Genomic DNA, 12,413 nt, shown 5'->3' on the forward strand with positions numbered 1-12,413 from the left:
TGTATAGTAATGGATAATTATCTCTCTTGGTTGATGCATTGGCTTTTTTCTAGTTTATGTACACTCTAATCTTACTATTCTCTTTGAGTACAATCACAATAGGTGATACCCAGTCTGTGTGCTCGATTTCATAGATGAATCGTGCACTCAAGACTTTATCAATTTCTTCTTTCACCACAAGATCATGCTTAGGATTCATGGAATATGGTCTTTACTTTATAGGTATTGGTGCATCAGGCACCATAGGGATGTTGTGGATTACTATGCTTAGATCATACCCTTGAGCTCCTTAATGGACCATGGGAACACATCATAGTACTCTTTTAAGAGACTGACGAGGTTAACCTTCTCATCTGTGGTCAGGTTATTTGCTATGAATACTGGCTTGAGGTTTTTAACATTTGTTAGCCAAGTTGACCTCCTTAACCTTAGTGGGTCCTTTGATGGGCTTACTGGTTTGACCTTGTCTCTTTGCTCCTAGCAATATGACTATCCTATCGCCCTTTTTATACTTTGTGAATCATTTGGGTAGATCTTGAAGTTTCTTTTATCTTTTAGCATCAGACTCCTTAGATTGTTTCCTTGCCTCCTCCTTTAGTTGTCTATGTGCCTCAAGTGGAATGGGGGGTCTCCTTTGGTGCATCTGTTACTAGGGGGTTTTGGAATCTTAGGGTCACTATTAGAGCTTATTTCAAAATCGGAGTTGAATTCACAACCTTCATTGACAGAAGGAGTCTCACCAAGTAGTTGGAGCTCATATACTATTTCTATTTCATATAAAGTTGTGACAACAAGCTAGATTATCCCAATGTACTCATAATCCACTACATTTCGATGTTCCAGCTAGGTCCACCCTCATTATGCCTTTCTCTATCTTGAAAGCATTGGTACCTTTGGGCTTAGAGTCCATAATTATCTGCTCAATGGCCAACCTGTTAGTGTCATAGTCTATGGTTTTTGACTCTTCCTCACTTTTCTCATTTCTAAAGTCACAATCCATATACTCATCATCGGAATCCTCCCACTTCGACGGTTCATCCTCCTCTGATTCATCGTCCTATACATTTTTATTTTCTCTTAGTAGAGCCCACTTGTATAGTAGGGCCAAACCATGCACTCGGGTCCATTTCCATCTTGTTTCTTCTTCTAGGAGATCCTAAGAGGTTTTAGGCTAGCTGCAAAGTTGCAAGCCTGTTCTCTCGTTAGATACTCAAGGATTTTGTGGAGCTCCAGTTTGTTGGATGGAATATGATAAGTCATGCATGATGGTTTCATATTTGAGCTTTGTGCCAACATGCACATAGGTACCATATGGAAGGCATCATCCTTTGGTACATGAGCTTTAGCTTGGGCAGTGAAAGTGCTTGGCTTTTCCATAGCCCTTTTGTAGTCATCCTCGTTGTCAGAGAGCGACAAGTTGATGGGGTTGCGAGCACGTGCATCCAATCCCACTCATCCTCTGGACATGGTACATACTTGGTTAATGGAATGTAGTTAGGGATGCTTTGTGATCCTCCTTTGAGCATGATTGAGATGGCATCAAGGTCAACGGGTGAGGTCTTCCAATTGTCCATCTCCACTCGTACTACTTCCTTTCTATTTCCAAATAATATTAGTTTGTTATCCTAGTCCTCTATTGCACGAGTATTTCTCATCCAAAGTCCTCCCTGCAAGATATTGTAGTCGACACTTGTCAATCACGATGAAATTCACAAAAAAACTACAATTTGGCTATCTTGATTGACCAATCCTTAACCAGTCTGAATGGGCAAACTTTTGTACCGTTAGCCAGGGTCACATTGAATCTAGCAGTTTCCATTGACATACTTCCCCAAGCTTATAGTATAGTGTGGCTAAGGGTGCTCACTCCTGCTCATGTGTCTACTATGCCTTTTTGTGCTATATTCCCGAATGCCATCATGGGTAGGACAACATGCATATCGATCCCTTCCCAAGAAGACATTTATTTGTAGTGATCCTACGACTAGAGACGATGTTACATTAGATATGTGGGTGTCGCTATTGGCTCCATCTAGTGGCATAGTTTTCTCTCGTCTCTCAACCCACGCCTTAAAATTGTTCCACAATTCCCAATTTTGCCTCATTAGTTGCCCCAGGGGCAACAACACTTGTATTGACACAAGGGATGACAGTAGTCGTGCATCAATCTTGTTGGTTGTTCGTCATCTAGGAGGTTGAGTTCCCATCCCTAGGTCAGGTTGCTGCAACATGGTTTCCTTTGGTTGAGGGGTGAGGTTTTTGCCCATGGCTAGTCAATTCTCTCAAGTAGGTTGGCAAGGAGGGCGGTTCTATGCTAGTTATATTGTGATCCTCATGATGTGGTAAGGATTCTCCCATGTGTGCCTGAGCCTCTTCTACCCATCCTCTTACTTTCTCTACAATTTCCATTAAATGCCTAGGGTTGGGGTACTCTCCTACTTTGGCACTCCCCTTCTTCTCAGTCTTTGGTGTAGACATCTCGGGTTTTGCATCGGGCACTTGCCTTCTTGATGTCAATGTCGTTGCACTATCACTTTTTAAATTGATTTTTCCTTCCATTCTCTTCTTCTTCTTGCCAATGGAAGATACATCTATGTTATTAAGTCTAGACACTATCACTTCATCTTATTTTTTTGTGCCTGAGTCATCACATTAGTGGTATGGGTGTCGCATAATCATGTTAAGAGTCTCTATCCCAAACAATCCCAAGGGAATTGATGGAATGTTAGAGCCACTTATTGATGCCTTTCTTCTTGGGAAATCATCATATAAATGGGTTATGCTACACCCAAGGCATCACAACTCAGCCTTGTCTTTGTTCATTTGTTCCTTTTTTGGGCATTGGGAGGAGATGTGTCTAGGGTGATTGCAATTCCAGCATGTCACTAGTTCATGTGACTACATTCCTTTGGATCCACGTCCTGTTTCTCCACCCAATGTCATCACCAAGATGGGTCTGTAGACCATAAGGGTTGGGTTTCCCTCTTCATCATATGAGATGTAGGGGTTGACATATGGCTCCTCATTGAGGGGTTCCTCCATATAATGCATGGGAGTGTCGCTTTGAGGCAAGGTGATGATTGGTGCTAGGGGTCTAGGTATTCTTGTTGGATTGATACCCTTGGTGCAGTTGATCTTTGCTCATTGGGAGCTGGTAGAGATAATGGACCTCCTCGACCAAACTAGAAGTGGAGATTCCTTAGATATTATGGCCCAATAGGGTTGCTAGTATGGCAAGCATTGAGGCAATTTGCAGTTCATAGCTTCATGCCCGTACTTGCCACAATTTGCACAAGTCCTATGTCATGGCTCTGGACATTCTACTGGTAGATGATTGCCGCTACAGTGCACACATTGAATGTTTGTCCTTGTAGGTCTTTACAAAGCATCTTGAAGCTTCATCCATGTTGAGCTTGAGATTAGACATATCCTAGGGAAATCCACACTCTTGCCTTTCTCTTGAGTTTTAGAGGTCGTCTGCTTGCTACAAATGGTGGATCTTTTGCTATGGATAGTAATGATTCTTGTTGGTTGTCAGGTTTTGCTGCTTCTTTCCTTTAGCAGATCGTCCAACCTCATGGCCTCATTGAACACATTAGCCAAGACATCTCACTGTGTAGACTTGAATATTTTGAAACGGGGCTGAAATCAAATTGGGCTAATGTAATTAAGATAGTGCATATGTTGGTAAAGAGAGAGTAGATGAAATTAAGATGGGATACAACCACCACACTTGCTAATGCTCAGAAGGGGGCCGAATTGCAGCCAAGGTTCTTGTGGCTATGGCAAAATGATCAACTATACCTGTTGGTCCAGCTCTTAAAGGTGATGCTATGGATGAATTAATCAAGGGCATGTATGATTTGAGGCTAAATTTGACAAAAATCAATGGAAAGGTCAAAAAGTTGGATGTTAAGATAGATAGAAGAGAAGGGTTGGGTAATAGCCTAAAGACTCTATAGAGAAGGATACAAGAGGAGATGCATTTGGTGTGACAGTTTACAGTATGAAAAGAGAGATTGTACAACCTATCGTGAAGCGGAATAAAAAATGTTAGTCTTTTGGAAAGATGACAAAATACATGCAACAAAAATTGGTGTTCCAATAGAGCCAAATTTTGAAAATGGTGGCATGCAAAAGAGGTTGGAAGAGATGGTTGCAAGGATAGCATTTGTTGCCATAGATGCAACCACATATGGGCTGAGAATTGAAAGGACTGATGAAGCTCATAAAGGATGCATGGCTAAAGCAAAATCTCACGTTTGGATGCAAGCATTAGATTGCGTGGAAAAGGGCAAAACAACAAAGTCTAAATTGGTAGATGCAAGCCAGAGTTTACGAGGAAGAAGAGGATAGACTGCATGAGTGGATTCATTTTTAGCCTATGCTTATTTGGCTGAGGTTCATAATCAATAAGTTCTTGTGGAAGAAAAGAGAAGAAGAGATGAGGACCCTACTGGTCCTTCCTCTTTAGGCCCATTTAATGCATAACACAAAGTAAAATGGAACAGCAGAAAGAGGTTGAAAAAGCCATATCTGAGCATGTTATGGAGGATGCATATCAAGAGAAGAAACAAGAAGGGAAAAAAAGGGACAAGCAGCCCGATTACAGGTTATAATCGGATCTTGAGACTGCCACAAACCTTAAAAAGGTCTTGGAAGATCACATACTTGGTAGTAGAGTGGAATTCACACTTGGAGAAGTTCTTGGAATCACAAAGCATGAATTTCATGATGCAATCATTGATATATTAAAACAAAAAAGAAAGTTTGATGGTGAAGTTTTGCAAGCATTAATGCAGGTTGACAAAGACATAGAGAAACAACTTTAGAGGGAGTATGATGATGCATGTAATGCTGATTTGAAGCAAGGTGATGTTGAAAATCGGTTGAATGGAAGTACAGATAGCAAGCTTGTGGCTGAAATCGGTCTTACAGGCAACAGTAAGCATAAAGAGAAGGCTATGTATAAGGGGGATGTCCATCAATAAGTACATGAAGAAGAAGATGCTCATTTTATTCCAAGTAGTCATTATTCATGAACACATTGTGCTCATGCTACAACAGAGACAATTGTTAAAGTGAGAGAAAGAGAGACACCTTGCATAGCTCTCTTGGGTCATGGTTCCGAAATCAATGTTATGGCACATAGCTTGTACTAGAATGGAGGTTGCTCGATTGATGTAGATACAGGATGGCGCATGCAGGCAACAAACAATTCATCAAGGGATCTTCATGTGGCTTGTTTGAATGTATCCGTGACTATTGGAGATGTTAGGGATGCATATCATTTTTTAATGTAGGATTCATGTAGTTATTCGGTGATTTTGGGGCAACCCTATATTTCAGAATCAAGGTTGGAAACAAAAGCCTTGGATGATGGTTCTTCATATTCTCGAGTTCGGAGTAAATACAATACAAAGGTAGTACGATTTCTCACTGTTTGTGTGAATCATCCCTGCAATCGAGATAGGCTACGAGATAATCCCATGTCACCTAATGCATGAGAGTTTAAGGGTTTTTAGACAGCATTTCTATAAGTGGAGGCTATGGCAATGCCTCTAAGAAAATAATTATGCCTCTAAGCAAGGAGGAAACAATGTCTATGTCTGGATTGCAAGGATGGACAACATGGAGTCCTGGCTATTTTAAGAATATCTTAGCCATGTGTAGGGCTGAAAAGAAATATGTAGGATGGGCTGAGAAAGAGTTGAAGACATATGGTTTGATGGCTGCAAAAATAAATGTATTTCAAGGCTATTTTCAGGGCTGGTTGATGTTGACACATGGTTGAAATTTCTGCAATAATTAATGTTGAAAACATGGCAGAAAAAGAGGTTATTTATGTTGACACTCTAGAAATGTATGAAGTCATTCAAGAGTTTGTTGAGCACGAATGTTATGGGTTGCAAAACAGGGCTGAAGCAAGGGTGGATACAAAGTACAAAATAGTTGCAAAGAAGGTTAAGCCTGTGGCTTTGCCTTTACCACCTAAAAGTGATGGGTTGGCTGAAAAATTGACTCAGTAGCCTAGTTTATGGGATCCACATGGAGTAGGACATAAATTTATAGCTGAAACTTTACAAGAGCTAAAAATTGGTAATACAAACTTCCTTTTGCATGTAGAAAGAGATTGTTTCTTGTAGATGTTGGCAAGGCATGGGAAAGCCTTTACATTTTAGCCAAATGAAATTGAATGTGTTGATCCGACCATAGTTGCACATATGGTGATCTTTACAGTACCTCATGTGCCATGGAATTTAAAGCCTTTGAATGAGAAGATCAGAATGCAAATTTTGGAGCCTTCTTCAGCTCCATATTCGAATTGGTGGTTTATTGTTCCAAAGAAGAATGGTGCTTTGAGGTTTATACATGATTTACAACCAGTTAATAAAATCACCATAAGGAACATTGGATCTGGGCCGATAGTCGATGAATTTGCAAAAGCATTTGTAGGCAAGGCAATATACTCTATGGGTGATTTATATTCAGGATATGATTAGTTCTAGCTTGCATTGGAAAGCCGGGATATCACTACCATGAAGACATCACTTGGACTGGTTAGGATGTGTACGCTTCCACAGGGAGCAAGCAATTCAGTGGTGCATATGATGAATGCTATGCATAAAGTTTTGAGGGTGCTATTCGGTTTGGAGCAAAGGTCCTTAATGAATGGCAACGACATTATTCTCAAGTCAAAAGAGAGCTTTGGGGTATAGTGACAACCCTTAAGTGTGATAGGGAGTATTTTATGGGAGCTCATGTAGTGGTAGAGACTAATTGTCCACCTCTATTGGGCATGGTAGTAAATTGCTCAACTCCCAATATTGCCATGTTACGGTGGATTGCATATATAAAGTCACTTAACCCTAATTTTCAGCATATTGTAGGTAGAGAAAACCCGTGATTGACATGCTTTCATGAGCAAGGTTTGAAGATGAAGAGGATGATGTGATAGGTGCTAAAAATGACTTTATGATAGCAGGGAATGAGTATGCAGCTGTTGTTACTATAGGTACATATATGAAAATAGCAAGTACATCTGTCATTAATGCTGATACATCTGTCATAATAGCAAATACAACAGGTACAACTGTTATAACATGGATTTCAGTAGTAAGAAAAGAACTTACAACCATGGAGAAGAGATAAGTAGTAGAGAGAAAGCATCATCAGTGTTATGCTTTAGTGAGAACACAATGTTTGGAAGAGTTGTATGAGGATGATTGGCTTAAAATAGGCCAATATCTTAGCCTCATGACAAAGAAGGCTGAGTGGTTTGAAGCTAAATTCAAAAGGATTAAAAGAAAACCTGATGGGTTTTTCTTGAAAGACGGATATTTATGGAAGCATGCAAAGAAAAAGAGAGGAGCTCTAGTACGTGTATTAGGAGATAGGGCTTCTCAACAATAGGTGATGCATGAGTTTCATGAAAGTTTATGGGCTGGACATAGAGGAGTTTGGGGCACATTTGCCAAGATCAAAGAGAAGTATTAGTGGCAGAACATGTATAAAGATGTGGAGCATTATGTGGAATCTTGTAGTGACTGTTAGATGTATTCCATTATAAAGCATAGAGATGGGTTGCAACCAACCTATCCATTGTTTATGCATTACAAATGGGCAGTTGATTTGGTTACCATGCCTACCAGTTTATGGAATATGAGATATCTTCTGCCTCTTCTGCCTGCACAAGAAGACTTGAGAAATCAAGTGGAAGGTCAAGCTCTTAGTACAAAGACTACTCAAACAGTTTGTAGGTTCTTATTAGAAGAAGTCTTTTGCAGGTATGATTGTGTTGGTAAAGTGGTTGTAGATAGAGGAGAATTGGATGCAGATGAGGCTTGTGAACTTCTTTTCACAATAACATATCAAGTTGGCTTTAACTTCAGCCTACAATCCTGAAGCAAATGGAAAAATTGAATGAGGTCATCGGCCTATCATTAAGGCATTATCAAAGTCATGCAAGGGCATGATAAAAGAGTGGCCAAGAATGTTACCCTTTGCTTTGTGGGATGATAGGACCACTCATATGTAGTTATAGGGTATGTACCTGCTGAATTAATGTATGGACAGTAGCCAATCATGCCTATTAAGGAGACTATTGCTACTGGGAGTGTTCTATCATAGGAAGAGGGTTTGAAGAGAGAAGAGTTGCTGGTCCTATGCATTAGATAGTTAGAAAGAAGGCTTGAAGACATTGAGAAAGCCATGAAAAAGTTGAAGACTACAAGGATCAAGAACAAGAAGAGGTTTGACAAGTGATATAGACTTCGACCATGAGCTATACAAGAAGGAGACTAGGTATTGGTTTATGACAGTAACTTGGAAACTTAACATAATGCTAGTTGGAAGATGGTGAAGCGGTGGTTTGGTCCATTTGTGGTATGGTTTGTTTTTGATAATGCTAGCTATGCATTAAATGAGATGGATGGGACATGTCTAAGGATTCCAGTGGCTGGAAAATGTATCAAGCTCTTTAAACATAGGGAGTCTTCAACATATGAGTTGAATGGTGCATAGATCGGATGCTCTATGCATGCGTAGTGAATGCCGGAAGGTCTCCAAGAACAAAGAACTCTACAAACCTTCATAATTTCAAGTACCAAGCAAAAGCAAATTTGCATGACATGAGACAAAAAGACAAATTGGGTGCAATCTCCCCCCATGCCTTATGTGAGCGCCTCACAAGGCATGCATTTATAGATCTTTTAATCTTCAAGCTAAAAAATAGCCCACTTTACAAATAGCATGCTTTTGCTTTTGTGTTTGCGTTTGCCCAAATATAAAGTAAGGCGTTTGGGCATCCAAAAGTCAGGGCTGTGTTCAAATACAAATATCAAATAATAAAATATTTAACCGAGCACCTATGCATACAAGATAATAAATGTTTTATTAAGCACTTTATTAAATAAGCACGCTTAAATAAATATTGGGCACCACGGCTTTAGTGATAAGATATGCACCCATCAAAAATAGTAATTTTTCTAAGCATTTGGATCATGCTATCGCCCGGTGCTACCCAACGCCACCACCGCCTGCTCTACACATCAATTGAATCATTCACAATTGTTGGAAAATAATTAAATAAAAGCCAACAAAAGTGAATACCTAGCAGTCTTCAGCTACAAAATAATTAAATAGGTTGGAACTTTGTCCTAACCTTAATTTAATTCGAGTGCGCACTCTAAACTCATGAACGTCCATTAATTTAATATGTATTTTATGGAATCACCTGATGTGGAATTACCCACGTGTACATTAAATTAATCTGATGTCCGAAAAGGACAAGTGTTCTTGTCAGCTTCTTGCATAAGGAATCCACCTTGTGTACGAGCCTTAGCAATAAATAGTTTTACAGAATCCACTGAAAAACCTCACATTATCCACCATGGAATATGCCTCCTGGCATTATACCCCTCAGGTGGAATAGCAATTGTCCTCAATTGCTATTAGCTCAATGTGGAGCCAGCAGTGAGGGGTAAGTACTTAGGTCACGGGCGTGCATCCATTGGGCCTCTTCAACAGGATGATTTTTAAACTTAACCAAATACCTAGAATATCTATGGCCAGTTCTACTGGTCATAAAGTTAGTTTCTAGAATAGTTTCAGGCTCAAGGATTTTAGTTTCTTCTTCTAATAAATGAGGGTTTTCATAGATAGGGTGGACATGTAATTGGCCTTTAAAAGGTCATAACAAATTGATATGCAAAGTGTTATGGATCTTCAAATGTTTGGGTAGTTCTAATTTAAATGCATTGTTATTGATCTTGTGAATTATTTTGAAAGGTCCATAAAACCTAGGTGCTAATTTAACAATAGGGCGTTTCTCAACACTTTTGAATATTCTATTTTCAATGCGTAACCAAACATAATTGCCAACATTGAAACTCATGAATTTTCTTTTCTTATTAGCTTGTTTAGTGTATGATTTGCTGGGTTTTCACAATCATATATTTAACTTGAGCAAAAATAGTAGCCTACGTATTGGCAATATCATTAGTAGCTTTAACTTTATTCGACAATGATGTGACAGGTGTAGGTAATTTATGTCCATAAATGATTTCAAAAGGTGCTTTATGAGTAGATGTGTGTGGTATATTATTGTATTGAAATTGAAGTACATGTAAATGTATGTCCCATGTTTGTGGTTTTGAAATTGTGTATGCATACAAAAGATCTAGAATTGTATTATTAGTAGCTTCTGTTTGTCCATTGGTTTTAGATGGAATGTAGATGAGAAATCAATCTTAGTACCCAATTTAGCAAACACAGTAGTCCAAAAATTATTACAAAATCTAGAATCACAATCAGAAATAATAACTTTTGGCAAACCATGATTAGTGAAAACAGTCTTCAAAAACAATTGTGCAGCTTGAGATGCAGTTAATGTTTTCTTGCATGGTAGAAAATATGCTTGTTTACTAAATCGATCTATTATAGTCCAAATCATATCATGATTAGCTTGTGTATTAGGCAAACCAGTTATAAAATCCATTGAAATATGTTCCCATGGACGGTCAGAAATTGGTAAAGGCATTAACAAACCATATTGCTTACCATGGTGTCACTAGACTCTTTGGCAAATTGAACACTCAAAAACAAAGTTAGAAACATCAGATTCCATTTGTGGCCAATAAAAATCTTCAACCAACGTTCTTAAAGTGGAAATAATACCTATATGACCTTGATATGGAGGACAATGAATTTCGTGCAACACAAATGATCTAAAATTGAATAGTGATACACAATCTTTTCTCATAAAACATAAATCCATCAGAATAAGACAAAGAATCAATTGGAATCCAGTTATTAGCAACTAAATTGTTCCAATCAGCTTGAAAATTGGGGTCATGGTCATAGGTATCCTTCATAGGAGTAAAGGAATCAAATGATAAAACGTAAATATTATGAATACTTGGTCATCTACTCAATGCATTGGCAACAACATTTTCTCTTCCTAGTTGATTTTGGATAAGTGGATGAAAACTTTGAATGAAAACATCCCATTTAATATGGCGGTCAGAAATTTGTGGCCGAGTAAGGAGATGTTTGATACTTTGTTGGTCAGTTGTAATCATAAATTCGGATCCTATCAGATAGTGTTTTCATTGACGTAAGGCTTAAACTACATCTAATAATTCTTTATCATAGGTGGAATACTTTAACTCAAAAGGTTTAAGTTTGCAACTAGAATAGGCTATGGGCTGTGAATCTTGCATAAGGACAGCTCCTATTCCTGGTCCACTAGCATTAGTGAGACCACTAGGAAGAATGATCGATTAAAATCAGGTAATCGCAAGACATGTGCATATGTTAAAGCATGTTTCAACAAATCAAAAGACTTTTGCTGGTTGTTAGACCAACGATACACAACACCTTTCTTTAACAATTTCGTCAAAGGTAATGCAAGCAATGAAAAATTTCTCACAAATTTTCTATAAAAATTGGCAAGGCCTAAGAAAGAACATAACTCATGCACATTTTTAGGGATTGACCAATTCAAAATTGCCTCTATCTTTTTAGGATCAACATGAATACCATCAGAAGAAACAATGCGATCTAAGTATTCAATCAGGATTTGGAAAAATTCACTCTTGTTAGGGTTAGCATATAATTGATTCTCTTTCAACAATTTGAAAACTAAAGGTAGATGTTCACAATGCTCATTCTCATCCCTACTGACCAAAATATCATTAAAAAAAATAATCACACAAATCTGATACTTCAAAAATATATGATTCATCATACAACTGAATGTAGCTGGTGCATTGGTCAAACCAAAAGGCATAACAAGAAATTCATAATGACAAAATTAAGTTCTAAATGCAGTCTTAAAAATGTCAAGTGTATCCAAGTGTACTTGATGATATCTAGACTTGAGATCTATCTTGCTAAAAATAGTGGCCCCTTGTAGTTTATCCATGAGGTCATCTACCCTAGGGATCAGATATCTATTCTTAACAGTGATTTTGTTTAGGGCACGATAGTCAATGCACATCCTATAGGTATTATTTTTATTCTTAACTAATAGGACATGTGCACCAAAAGGAGAACTACTAGGCCTAATGAGTCCTCGGTTCAATAGTTCCTTAACTTGTGTTTGGATTTCTTTTTGTTCAATCTGATTGTGTCTATAAGGTGTTTTACATGGTGGTTGAGAACTTGGGATTAAATCTATTTTATGGTCTTCAGGACATGTAGGTGGTAAAACAGGTGGTAAATCAACAGCAAAACAAAAGAAATTGTGCATACCTAGGATGCATTTGATTTTCGTTAGCTTTAATTTCATTCGCCCATACTAAATATGTTTTAGTGTATTTTCTCAATGCATGTTTAGCCTGTGTGTGACTAAGCAGTGGAAAATTATCAAAGGTGTGCAATCCATGTAATGTGATTTGGTTTCTATTAAA

Source organism: Lygodium microphyllum, chromosome 24, assembly GCF_053477565.2.
Source record: "Lygodium microphyllum isolate KBCC chromosome 24, Lygodium_microphyllum_v1.1.10, whole genome shotgun sequence".
In the NCBI taxonomy this organism is placed as follows: Eukaryota; Viridiplantae; Streptophyta; class Polypodiopsida; order Schizaeales; family Lygodiaceae; genus Lygodium; species Lygodium microphyllum.